Genomic DNA, 12500 nt, shown 5'->3' on the forward strand with positions numbered 1-12500 from the left:
AGTTTTTGTATATCAATTATACTATTTTAAAATTTTGTATTGGAGTATCATTGATTAACATCATTGTGTTACTTCCTCATGTACAGCAAAGTGATTCAGATACACATATACAAGTATCTATTCTTTTTCAAATTCTTTTCCCCTTTAGTTTATTACAGAATAATGAGCAGAGTTCCCTGTGCTGTACAGTAGGTCCATGTTGGTTATCTATTATATATGTAGCAGTGTGTGTCTGTCAATCCCAAACTCCCTAATTATCCCTTCCCCCCACCCTTCCCCCCTGGTAACCATAAGTTCTTTCTCTAATTCTGTGAGTGTGTTTCTGTTCTGTAAATAAGTTCATTTGTATCATTTTTTTGTTAGATTCAGCATATGTGCGATATCATATGATATTTGTCTTCCTCTGTCTTACTTACTTCACTTAGTAAGATAATCTCCAGGTCCACCTATGCTGCTGCAAATAACATTATTTCATTCATTTTAATGGCTGAATAACATTCCACTCTATATATGTACCACATCTTCTTTATCCATTCATCTGTTGATGGACACTTAGGTGTCTTCCATGTCCTAGCTATTGTAAACAGCACCGCAATGGACATTTTGGTGCACGTATCCTTTCGAACCATGTTTTTCTCGGGATATATGCCCGGTGGTGGGATTGCTGGATTATATGGTACCTGTATTTTTAGTTTCTTGAGGAACCTGCACACTCTTCACCATAGTGGCTGCACCAATTTACATTCCCACCAACAGTGTAGGAGGGTTCCCTTTTTTCCACACACTCTCCAGCATTTATTGTTTGTAGATTTTTTGATGATAGCCATTAGGACCAGTGTGAGGTGGTACCTCATTGTACTTTTGATCTGCCTTTCTCTAATAATTAGTGATGTTGAGCATCTTTTCATGTGCCGCTTGGCCGTCTGTAGGTCTTCTTTGGAGAAATCTTTGGTTAGATCTTCTGCCCATTTTTTGATTGGGTTGTTTGCTTTTTTGATATTGAGCTGGATGAGCTGTTTGTAAATTTTGGAGTTTAATCCCTTGGTGGTCACATCATTTGCAAATATTTTCTCCCATTCTGTGGGTTGTCTTTTTGTTTTGTTTATGGTTTCCTTTGCTGTGCAAAAGCTTTTGAGTTTAATTAGGTCCCATTTGTTTTGTTTTTATTTCCATTACTCTAGGAAACATATCTAAAAAGATTGCTGCGATTTTTGTCAAAGAATGTTCTGCCTTTGTGTTCCTCTGAGAGTTTTATAATATCCAGTCTTACATTTAGGTCTTTAATCCATTTTGAGCTTATTTTTGCATATGGTGTTAAAGAATTTTCTAAGTTTATTTTTTTACGTGTAGCTGTCCAGTTTTCCCAGCACCATTTATTGAAGAGACTGTCTTTCTCCATTGTATAGTCTTCTTTGTCATAGTTTAATTGGCCATAAGTGCATGGGTTTATTTCTGGGCTTTCTATCCTGTTCCATTGATCTATGTTTCTGTTTTTGTGCCAGTACCATACTGTTTTGATGACTATAGCTTTGTAGTATAGTTTGAAGTCAGGGAGTGTGATTCCTCCAGCTCTGTTTTTCTTTCTCAAGATTGCTTTGGCTATTTGGGGTCTTTTGTTTTTCCATATACATTTTAAAATTTTTTGTTCTAGTTTTGTGAAAAATGCCATTGGTAATTTGATAGGGATTTCACTGAATCCATAGATTGCCTTGGGTAGTATAGTCATTTTGACACTATTGATGCTTCCAATCCAAGAACATGGTATATCTTTCCATCTCTTTGTGTCATCTTCGATTTCTTTCATCAGCATCTTATAGTCTTCCAAGTACAGGTTTTTGGCCTCCTTATGTAGGTTTATTCCTAGATAGTTTATTCTTTTTGATGTGATGGTAAATGGGATTGTTTCTTTAATTTATCTTTCTGATCTTTCATTTTTAGTGTATAGAAATGCAACAGATTTCTGTGTATTTATTTTGTATCCTGCAACTTTACCAAATTCATTGATGAGCTCTAGTAGTTTTCTGGTAGGGTGTTTAGGATTTTCTATGTATAATATCATATCATCTGCAAATCAATTATACTATTAAAATCAACCATTAAAAAGAGGCCTAGTGGAGAGGCAGGACTTTCCCAGTGAGGCCATTTCCCAGTGTTAACAAGTCCCCCCACCCCCGATCTGTCAGTGGAGGCCACGTGGGGAGCAGTACTGAGGCACTGCTGCCTCTCTCCTCCAGGTAGTTATTGATGGGAAGCCAAACTCCCACCAATATTGAGCAGCAATGAGGTCTTCTTCCCCCAGCCTCGGATGTCACCAGCCTCTGAGTGAGGACAGAGGGGGATCTGGACTTCTGTCCCCTACTGGCAATGTCAAATTGGCACACCCCACCCCCTTGCTGGGACAATGACAGAGGAAGCCAGCTAAAGTGCATTTATGTATGATCTGGAGTCTCATTACATAATACCCAAAATGTCCAGGTTGCAGTTGAAAACCATTTATATCAAAAAGGAAGATCTCAAACTCAGAAAAAAGGGACAATTAATAGTGCCCAACAGTCAGATGGAATAGATATTAAAATCATTTACAATTATTTTAAAGCAGCCATCATAAAAGTGCTTCAACTAGTAATTATACATATACCTGAAAAAATAGACTCAACAAAGAAATGAAAGTTATAAAGATGAACCAAATGAAAATAATTGACCAGAGAAATAATAAAACCTAAATTAAAAACTCAGTGAATTGGGTCAACAGCATAATGAAGGAGCCAACAGGAAGATAGTACAGCAGAAATTACCTAATCTGAACAGCAGAGAGAAAACACCTAAGAGAAGAGAGAGAGAAGAAGGGAATAGTCTCAGCAACATGCAATAATAATGGCTGAAAATGTCAGAAATTTGGCAAAAGTTACACACTTACAGATTTGAGAAGCTGACTAAAATCCAAGGAGGATAAACTCAAAGAAATCCATGCCAAGATGCATCATAGTCAAATTTCTGAAAACCAAAGACAAAGAAAAAATCTTGAGAACAATGAGAGAAGCCACTTCCCCTCTAAGGGAAAAACAACTACAGTGACATCAGATTCCTTGACAGAACTGATAGAGGCTACACACAAGTAGCACAATAATTTTTAAGCAATGAAAGTAATGAACTGTCAAGTCAGAAACCTATACCCAACTGAAATATTTTTTGGTAATATAGGGAAATCAAGATGATGTCGGATAAAAAACGCAGAGCATCTGTCACCACAGAGCAGCCTAAAAGAATGACTGAAGGAAGTTCTGTACACGGAAAGGACATGACAGAGGAAGGAGCCATGGGAAGTCAGGGAGGAGAAGGAACATGATCTCCGTACACTTTCCCAGGTCCTCACCGGCTTTGTGAGGGTGGCAGTCACTGCTCCTGACCTGTGGTTCCTGCTCATGTTCACAGACAGTGGTTTGTTCAAAGAGCCAGAAATTTCACTTGTTTCTAGAGATTTATAAGAGAAATGATTGGGCAGGTAAATTAAGTTAATTGATAAGTTTACATTTTGATAAGTCAAAAAAGATTCCAATAAAACTAAAAGAAGAAAAATGTATAGGTAAGATAATATTTCACAGAATTTTAATTTATGATAATACCTGAATATTGATCACATAAAATAAGTTATGGAAGTTAACAAAAAGGAACTACATTATATTTACAATCCCCAAGTAAATTTAGAAGTAAGTTAGGCTACAGTGGAAGTACAAGTCTCCGGCAAAACCTGAAAATAAATGCCTATCTTATTTTTAACATTTTTCTCTGAATTTATTAGGCACAACAAAGTCATTCAATACAATTCTATCTAATGCAGAAATGCTGACCTAAAGAAGGGAATAGTATTGTCATTCACTAAAGCAATAGAATAGAAATACAGATGTGAAACGAGAGAATCAGAACCAGGTCTGAGCACTCTTTCTGCACAGAAAAGCCCGTCTAGTTACAGAAGAAGACTCTCCAGATGATGTGGCTTTAATTCAGCCCTCACGAATGAGAGGTATTGACGAGTCGATCTTCATCTTAGGTGTGTCCGGAAATGCAGGATATCTTGAATACATTTTTTAAAAATCAGGAAACATAATCATGTAGAGACCCTGGTGATCATCTAATTCTTCTGTACTACTGAAGAAGGCAATTATACACACTGACCAATAATATGTGTTACAAACACATGCATTTGTCAACTTTAATTCAATCTTTGTCATTCTTCATGCAAACAATTTTGTATAATCACTAAACCCATAACAGAACTGCTTAAAATACTGACTTGTCTTTATTGGAATCTCCTTGGACAAGAATCTGGCATGATGCTCAGCACATAGTTAGAACTTATTAACATATGTTATACAAATGAAATCACAGTTAAATCATTAGGAAAATATTCAGTAACTGATTTGAAAATTAAAGCAGGAGAATAATTCAAAATGCAGTTATAGGAGACTCATGACCTTGTCATATGGAAATGCTTATCATGAGACCACCCTAGGAAATGAGCCAACCCTTCCCATACCCCAATTCTATAGTGGCCTGGTGTTCTATACGCACAGACAGTCCAGATCTCTATTTATTGCAAGGAAAATGGAATCTGACTTTGATGGGTCAGAAAGCATGGATCTTCACTTATCAAAGTTAAATTGACAGGATTATAATATGACCCTGGGAGAGTCATGTATTTTCCTCAGACGGCAGTGTTCTGAACTATAAAATGACAGAAATTTTATTTCATTCCATCAGGGTCATGTTGGGTTATTTTTTAATGAATATTTACTATATTTCCCTTAATGCCAGCAATTCAGTTATTTCCACATTCTATATGTGACTAAAAATCTTTCTTTGTGGAAAAGGCCTCCATGAAAGAATTCACCATTTCCTGAAAGATTTTTGTGCCTTCCCTTTGGGCCTCTTTCATATTGAGTAATTTTTTTTTCTTCTTATCTGAAGTCACACTTGTTCTGGTTAATTGATTGCTCTTGAATTTAAAGACAAAGCCAAGAAACCATAATCTCATCAGTTTCCATACTTTTTAGAAAAGACAGTCATTTATCATTTCTGTATCATATAATTAAAATTTAGTTTATCTTAAATATATCCTCCAAGTTGCAACCCATTTTAGAGTTTATCTTTTCTGAGTTTATCTCAAGTTAATTATATGTTTCTTTTAATACTCCTTTTTACTGGATTTTTTTTTACATTGTTTAATTTGTAATTTTCTGTGTTCTGTATAATTTATGTTTAGGTGAATTTGACTCTTGTATGGTTTAGGTCAGTGACCTTTCAATAATTCTAAAGAGAAATCTGCTATGTCTATTTAACTTTCTTTATCTTATAGAAGATTTGTTTTCTCTTTTCTTTTTAAAATACTATTTACAAGTTTACAAGTTTATTTTTTTGAAATTCATTTTCCTTACATTGCAGAAACCTTACTGGTATTTTGCAAGCTGATGCTCAATTGATTTGTCGCACTTGGCAAAATGAAGTGAAGATTATAGAATGATATTATTCTCATTATTATTTTGTCTAGATTGATGAATAACAGCAAAGAGGGAGAAGTCTCTGCTTGCTTCCACCCATCATGATGGCACTAGGTTTATCCCTCAGCTGTGGGCACAGGGGATTTTAATTCTCTCCCTCAGCAGCCAGACCTTCTGCACTTACTCTGTTTATCCTGGGATTAGTTAGGTATGAAAGGAGTAACGGGAGTTTACATACAGCACAGATGTGAGCAGCCATTGGTGACTGAGACGTCCTGGGAGAGAAACAGTTAATTAATATATTTAACAAATATTTGCTGAGCTCGCACTCTGGGCAAATACTGTGCCAGGCCTGCGGGTGATGCTGGAGGTTAACAGCGGGCCTTGTCCCTAATCCGTGGCGTTTTCACTGGTGTAAGGGGAGACATATGAATAAAACAATTATGTTGTCGGATGTATAGTTACAGACAGAGCTAAGCACTTAGGAGAAATAAATACAATTTGTGTGAGGGAGTCTCAAAGGGCTAGTCCTGTGTTGTGCTCAGGACAGTCTGCTCTGGGGACGTGAGGCTGGCGGTGGGAACCAGCGGGTGATGAAGGCGGCACCAGGCGGAGGCGAGCAGGGCTCCAGGCAGTGGGAACGGCTGCATCATCGGGGTCCTGAAAGGGGTGGGGCGTCTGGGAGAGAGTCCCTGTGACTCAGTGCAGTGAAAGGGGGAGAGAGACGCTCCCCTTTAGGCTGGTAAACCACAGTTAGGATTTGGGTTTCCACCCTAAGAGAAGCGAGGCAGCCTTCAGTGGTGTTAACCTGGGGTAGTAATTAAAATGGTCAAATTTCAGTTTTGAAATGATCACTCTGCCTACAATTTGGAGAACAGATTGAAAGAGGAGCCAGAGGGGATTTAGGGAAACGGTTAGTGGCTGCCGATAAATCATGGTACTTGGACTATGGTGGAGGCGGCAAATGAGACGACACAGAGGAAGCTGCGAGAGAGGAGAGGTAAACTAGGAACGGGACGTGGTGACGGGTCTTACATGGTGACGGCACCCTGGGAGGGCGGCCAGGCCTGCATCCCGCAGACAGGCAGCCCCAGAACAGCAAGTCTGAGGAGTGAGCAGGCTCAAGTTGAGGGTGGATTTGAGAGGCACCGTGTGGTCGTGCAGTGAGCTCCCGCCCGTACGAGTCTGGGGCCTGTGGGTGGGAGGTCGGGAGATACACGGGCAGGTGGACGTGACTGATGTAGAGCTGGAGCCTCACAAGGGCGCAGGGCCTGGGATAGAAGCTTGAGGTCGAGGACGCAGGGACATTACTGAGAAGAAGCTTCTGGCTCGTACCCAAAAGTGAATTCAGCCAACCACCAGGTAGAAGTTTATCACCCACCTTTGTTCAGGCTGATGAGAGAACCCAGCTGAAGAATAAAACTGAAATTTAGCTATTTAAGTTGCCTGTAAACTACCTTAAGAACAAGACTTGATGTGTAGACCCAGCCTAATGAGTATGCTCGCAAAATGAATTTCTCGTCTCCTCTCTGACTGTCAAATGGCGTTCACAGATCTGTTATCTTAGAAGAATATGTAAAAGCAGTGTTTTTTCTTTTTTCTTTTAGATTGACTCAAAACCGAACTTTAAAAATGGTTATAGGAAAGGAGAGTATAATAGTCGCAAGAAAACAACATAAACTCTAGGGTGTTCCTACTCCTTTACCCAGCCAAGAATCTCTTCCAGAAGATCATGATAAATCGTATCCAGCCTTTGCTTCTATCTTTTCATAGTCTGAGTATGTACTCCTCCATTTTTGTGTGTGTGGGTGTGGCAGCCTGTTTCCAAATTGGAATGTATATCGTTGTTAGAGAGTACTTTCTTCTTTGAGATAAATTTGCTTCTTACAACTTATTTCTAAAGCAAGAGGTAAAAAAACAGAAGGGGGGCAATGATACGAATTGGTTGGAAGGAAGCGTTGGAAAACCTAGACACTTGGTAGTCATGGTAATAAAAAGAATAATGAGAATATAGTTTCTAATCTAATTAAAGTGTATTTAATCTAAAAACATCTTTATTTAGATGTATCATGATACATACTTGTTTATTACTAAAACAAATTTAACTTGTGTCCTCTTTATACAAGTATTTAGGTAGCCTGAAAAATACAACGTTAAAAAACAGTGTCACCAAAGATGGGAAAGTATCTTCTCAGGGCAGTTAATTCTTAAGTCAAAAGAAGAGGACTAAACTGTAGTTCTGTGGATGCATTTTTCTTTATTAGTTTTAAAGACTTTATTTTTAGTTAATTTTAGTTTTACAACAAGTTGAGGAGAAGGTGCAGAGACTTCCCATGTACCCCCCCCATGCACAGTCTCCCTCACGATCAACACCCCCAATAGGTGGTATAATTTTTTACCGAGGCTGAACATGCATTGTCAGGCCATAATTACCCAATGTCCATAGTTTACCTTAGGATTCAGTCTTCATGTTGTGCATTCTGCAGGTTTGGACACATGTATGATGACACATCTCCATCACTATATCATCACACAGAGTAGTTTCACGGCCCTGAAAATCCCCTGTGCTCCACCTGTTCATCCCCGGCCCCTCCCCTGGCAACTACTGATCTTTTTGTTGTCTCTGTAGTTTGGTCTTTTCCAGAATGTTGTGTAGTTGAAATCACACAGTGTGTAGTTTTTTTAGACTGGTTTTGTTACTTAGCAATATGCGTTTAAGGTTTCTCCATGTCTTTTCATGGTTTGATAGCTCATTTCTTTTTAGTGCTGAACAGTAATCCATTGTCTGGATGGACCACAGTTTATTTTTCCATCACCTACTGAAGGATATCTTGGTTGTTTCCAAGCTTTGGTAATTATGAATAACGCTGCTATAAACATCCTTCTGCAGGTTTTTGTGTGTACATAATTTTTCAAATCTTTTGGGGAAATACCAAGAGGTACAATTGCTGGATCTATGGTAAGAGTGTGTTTAGTTTTCTGAGAAACCACCAAACTATCTTCTAAAGAGGCTGTACCATTTTTGCATTCCCACCAGGAATGTGTGAGAGTACCTATTGCTGGCACATCTTCACCAGCATTTGGTGTTATCAGTGATCTGGATTTTGGCCATTTTAATCGGTATAAAGTGGTATCTAATTGTTGTTTTAATTTTCATGTCTCTGATAACATAGCATGTGGAGTATCTTTCCATGTGCATATTTTCCATGTGTATATGTTCTTTGGTGGCGTGTCCATTACGGTATCTGATCCATCTTTTAATCAAGTTGTTGTCTTATTGTTGATTTTTAAGAGTTCTTTGTATATTTTGGAAAACAGTATTTTACCAGCTATGTCTTTTACAGATATTTCTTCCTAGTCTGGGCTTCTCATTCTCTTGATACTGTCTTTCACAGAGCAGATGTTTTTAATGTTAATGAAGCCCAGCTTATCAATTACAATTTTTTTGTTCCTTTATAGGTAAGATTTTTTTCATTTGGCTTCTTGAGGACTTTTTACTTTATCTTTGACTTTCTATAGCTTGAGATGTTATGCCTAGTGTAGGTGTCTTTGGCATTTATTTTGCTTGGTGTTTTCTGAGCTTCCTGGAACTCGTTTTGATGTCAGACATTAGTTTGGGAAAATTCTCAGTCACTATGGTTTCAAATATTTCTTCTGTTCCTTTCTCTCTTTCTTCTCCTTCTGGTATCCAGTTATACATATATTACACCTTTTGTAGTTGTCTCACAGACTTTGGAAATTCTGGTAAGCATTTTCAATCTTGGTTCTCTTTGCTTTTCCGTTTTCAAGGATTCTTTTGATCCATCTTCTAGCTCAGAGATTTTTCTTTTTTTCTCAGCTGTGTCCAGTCTACTCGTACGCCCATTAAAATTATTTCTGTTACAGTGTTGTTTTTTTTAAAAATGTATATATCTAGCACTTCTCCTTTTTTGTTCTTTCTTAGGATTTCCATCTCTCTGCTTAGGTTGCCCATTCGTTCTTGCATGCTGTCTACTTTATCCATGAGAGCTCTTAGCATATTAATCACTCTTTAAAATTCCCAGTCTGATCATTCCAACATCCCTGCCACGTCTTGTTCTGGTCATGTGATGCATGCTCTGTCTCTTCAAATTATATTTTTTGCCTTTTTGCGCAACTTGTAATTTTTTTCTTGACAGCTGGACGTAATGCACAGGATAAAAGTGGAAATAGGCCTTTAGTTATGTAGTGGGAGCTGTTGGGGAGGGAAGCATTCTGCAGTCCTGTGATTCAGTCTCAGCCTTTAGTGAGCTTATGCCTCTGGACTGTGAACTTCACAAGTATTTCTGAGGTTTTTTTCCTCCCTCCTCAGGTGAGACAGGATGGCTAGATTAGATTGGAGTTGGGAACAAGCATACCTCAAAGACACTGTAGGTTTGGTTCCAGACCACTGCAATAGAGTGACTATTTTAATAAAAAAGTCACGTGAATTTTTTTGGCTTCTCAGTGCATATATTGACAATATACTGTATTATATTAATTGCGCAATAGCATTATGTCTTAAGTAAAACAATGAACGTACCTTAATTTAAAATACTTTATTGCTAAAAGATGCTAACCATAATCTGAGCCTTCAGCAAGTTGTAATCTTCTCTCTGGCGGAGGGTCTTGCCTTGATGTTGGTGGCTGCTGACTGACCAGGGTGATGGTTGCTGAAGGTTGGGGCATCTGGGACAGTTTCTTAAAATAAGACAGCCATGAGGTTTGCAGCATCAAATTGACTCTTCCTTTTACAAACAGTTTCTCTGTAGCATGAGATGCTGTTTGATAGCATTTTACCCAGAGAAGAACTTCTTTCACGATTGGAGGGAATCCTCTCAAACCCTGCTGCTCTACGACTAAGTTTTTGTCATATTCTAAACCTTCTAAATGCTGTCATTTCAGCAGTCTTCACAGCATCTTCAGCAGGAGGAGATTCCATCTCAAGAAACCACTTTCTTTGCTCTCCCATAAGAAGCGGCTCCTCATCCATTAAAGTTTGATCCTGAGATTGTAGCAATTCAGGCACATCCTCAGCCTCCACTCCTAACTCTAGTTCTCCTGCTGTTTCCACCGCATCTGCAGTTCCTTCCTCCACTGAAATCTTGAACCCCTCCGAGTCATCCACGAGGGTTGGCATCAACTTCTCCAAACTCCTGTTAATGTGTATATTTTGAGCTCTTCCCATGAATCATGAATATTCTTAAAGGCATCTAGAATGATGAATCCTTTCCAAAAGGTTTTCAATTGACTTTGCCCAGATCTGTCAGAAGAATCACTATCTATGGAAGCTATAATCTTATGAAATATATTTCTTAAATAGTAAGACTTGAAAGTTGAAATCCCTCCTTGATCCATGGACTGCAGAATGGATGTTGTGCGTGAAACAGGTATGAAAACAATATTAATCTCGTTGTACATCTCCATCAGAGCTCTTGGGTGACCAGGTGCCTGTCAGTGAGCAGTAACGTTTTGAAAGAAATCTTTTTTTTTTTTATTTCTGAGCAATAGGTCTCAACAGTGGGCTTAAAATATTCAGTACACCATGTTGTAAACAGTAAACCAGGCTTTGTTGTTCCATTTGTAGGGCACAGGCAGAGTATATTTAGCATAATTCTTGGTTATGGGATTTTCAGAATGGTGAATGAGCATTGGCTTCAACATAAACTCACCAGCTGAATTAGCCCCTAACAAGAGGCCAGTGCTTTGAAGCTTTGAAGCCAGGCATTGACTTCTCCTCTCTAGCTATGAAAGTCCTAGATGGCATCTTCTTCCAATTGAAGGCTATTTCATCTACATTGAAAATCTGTTGTTTAGTGTAGCCACCTTCATTAATTATCTCAGCTAGATCTTCTGGGTAACTTGCTGCAGCTCTTACATCAGACCTCGCTGCTTCACCTTGCACTTTTATGCTACGGAGACAGACAGCTTCTGTTTCTTAAACCTCATGAATCAACCTCTGCTCGCTTCAGACTTTTCTTCTGCAGCTTCCTCACCTCTCTCAGCATTCATAGTGTTGGAGAGAGTAGAGCCTTGCTCTGGATTAGGCTTTGGCTTAAGGGAATGTTGTTAGCATGCCCTAATTCTGTCTCTGTTCAGCTGAAATCTGGTATTTTTCACATGAATCAGTACTTCAGCATGTGTTCCTCTGGAGGTAGAGCAAGGCACAGCCATGTGGGTGCAGGTAGCTCATCTAGAGTGCGATCCAGGGAGCAGGGAAGACAGAACAGAGACAGGAAAGAGGAAACGCTGATAGGTGATGATGGGGTGTCCTGTTCTAGACACAGGGACTCTCTGCTGCAGCCTCTGAGAGTCTACCCCCTGCCCCTGACTGGGCTCCACCAAACCTTTGATCCCACCTGTAGCTGAAGCCACAGGTGAGCAGTGGGGTGGGAGGGGGCTTGCTGCCATCAGCTCCCTCTTTTCCTTCCTCTTTTTATGTGGTTGACTTTTTAAAACCTTACACTTAAGTTCTTCACGTGTATCTGTTGTTGTATTTTATATTTTCATTTCATTTCATTTCATTTCATTTTCTGGTTCTCAGGCACTGGTATCTGTAAAGGATCTTTACTCAGCAATTCCACAATCGTGGCACTTACAGGTAGTGTACATCTGTTTTTCTGTCACCTTTGTTTCCTGATTAACATCCTCTCACTCATCACTTTATCTGACCCTTCTTCACCCTTTACACGTAGCCAACCTTTGAGATACATTCCAGCGGAAAATTTAATATCCACAGTATAAACTGCATTGTAAAAACTCAATGACATTTAATGATTGAGGAATGCAGTATTCTGAAACAAGAAGGTTAGGGGGTTTTTTAACATCAAAGTTCTAAAAATTACACCTACTTTGCAATGTCTTTGGAAATCAACAGTGGGCATGCTGATTCTACTTCCTCCTAAACTGTGGAATCTCTGCCTACAGAAGGAAAGTCTCTAGCTTTGGTTTTCCCCCTTGGCTTTAATTTTCTTCTCCATTTGCGACTTTCTCTTCCAAATCAGTGGA

At 38.9% G+C, this 12500-nt stretch overlaps 1 pseudogene; it reads right to left on the bottom strand.

Annotated features, from left to right (window-relative positions):
* Nucleotides 1-10067: 10067 nt before the first annotated feature.
* On the bottom strand, nt 10068-12205 carry LOC133097414 (tigger transposable element-derived protein 1-like; annotated as a pseudogene).
* Nucleotides 12206-12500: the final 295 nt, after the last annotated feature.

This window comes from Eubalaena glacialis, chromosome 9 (genome assembly GCF_028564815.1).
Source record: "Eubalaena glacialis isolate mEubGla1 chromosome 9, mEubGla1.1.hap2.+ XY, whole genome shotgun sequence".
NCBI lineage: Eukaryota > Metazoa > Chordata > Mammalia > Artiodactyla > Balaenidae > Eubalaena > Eubalaena glacialis.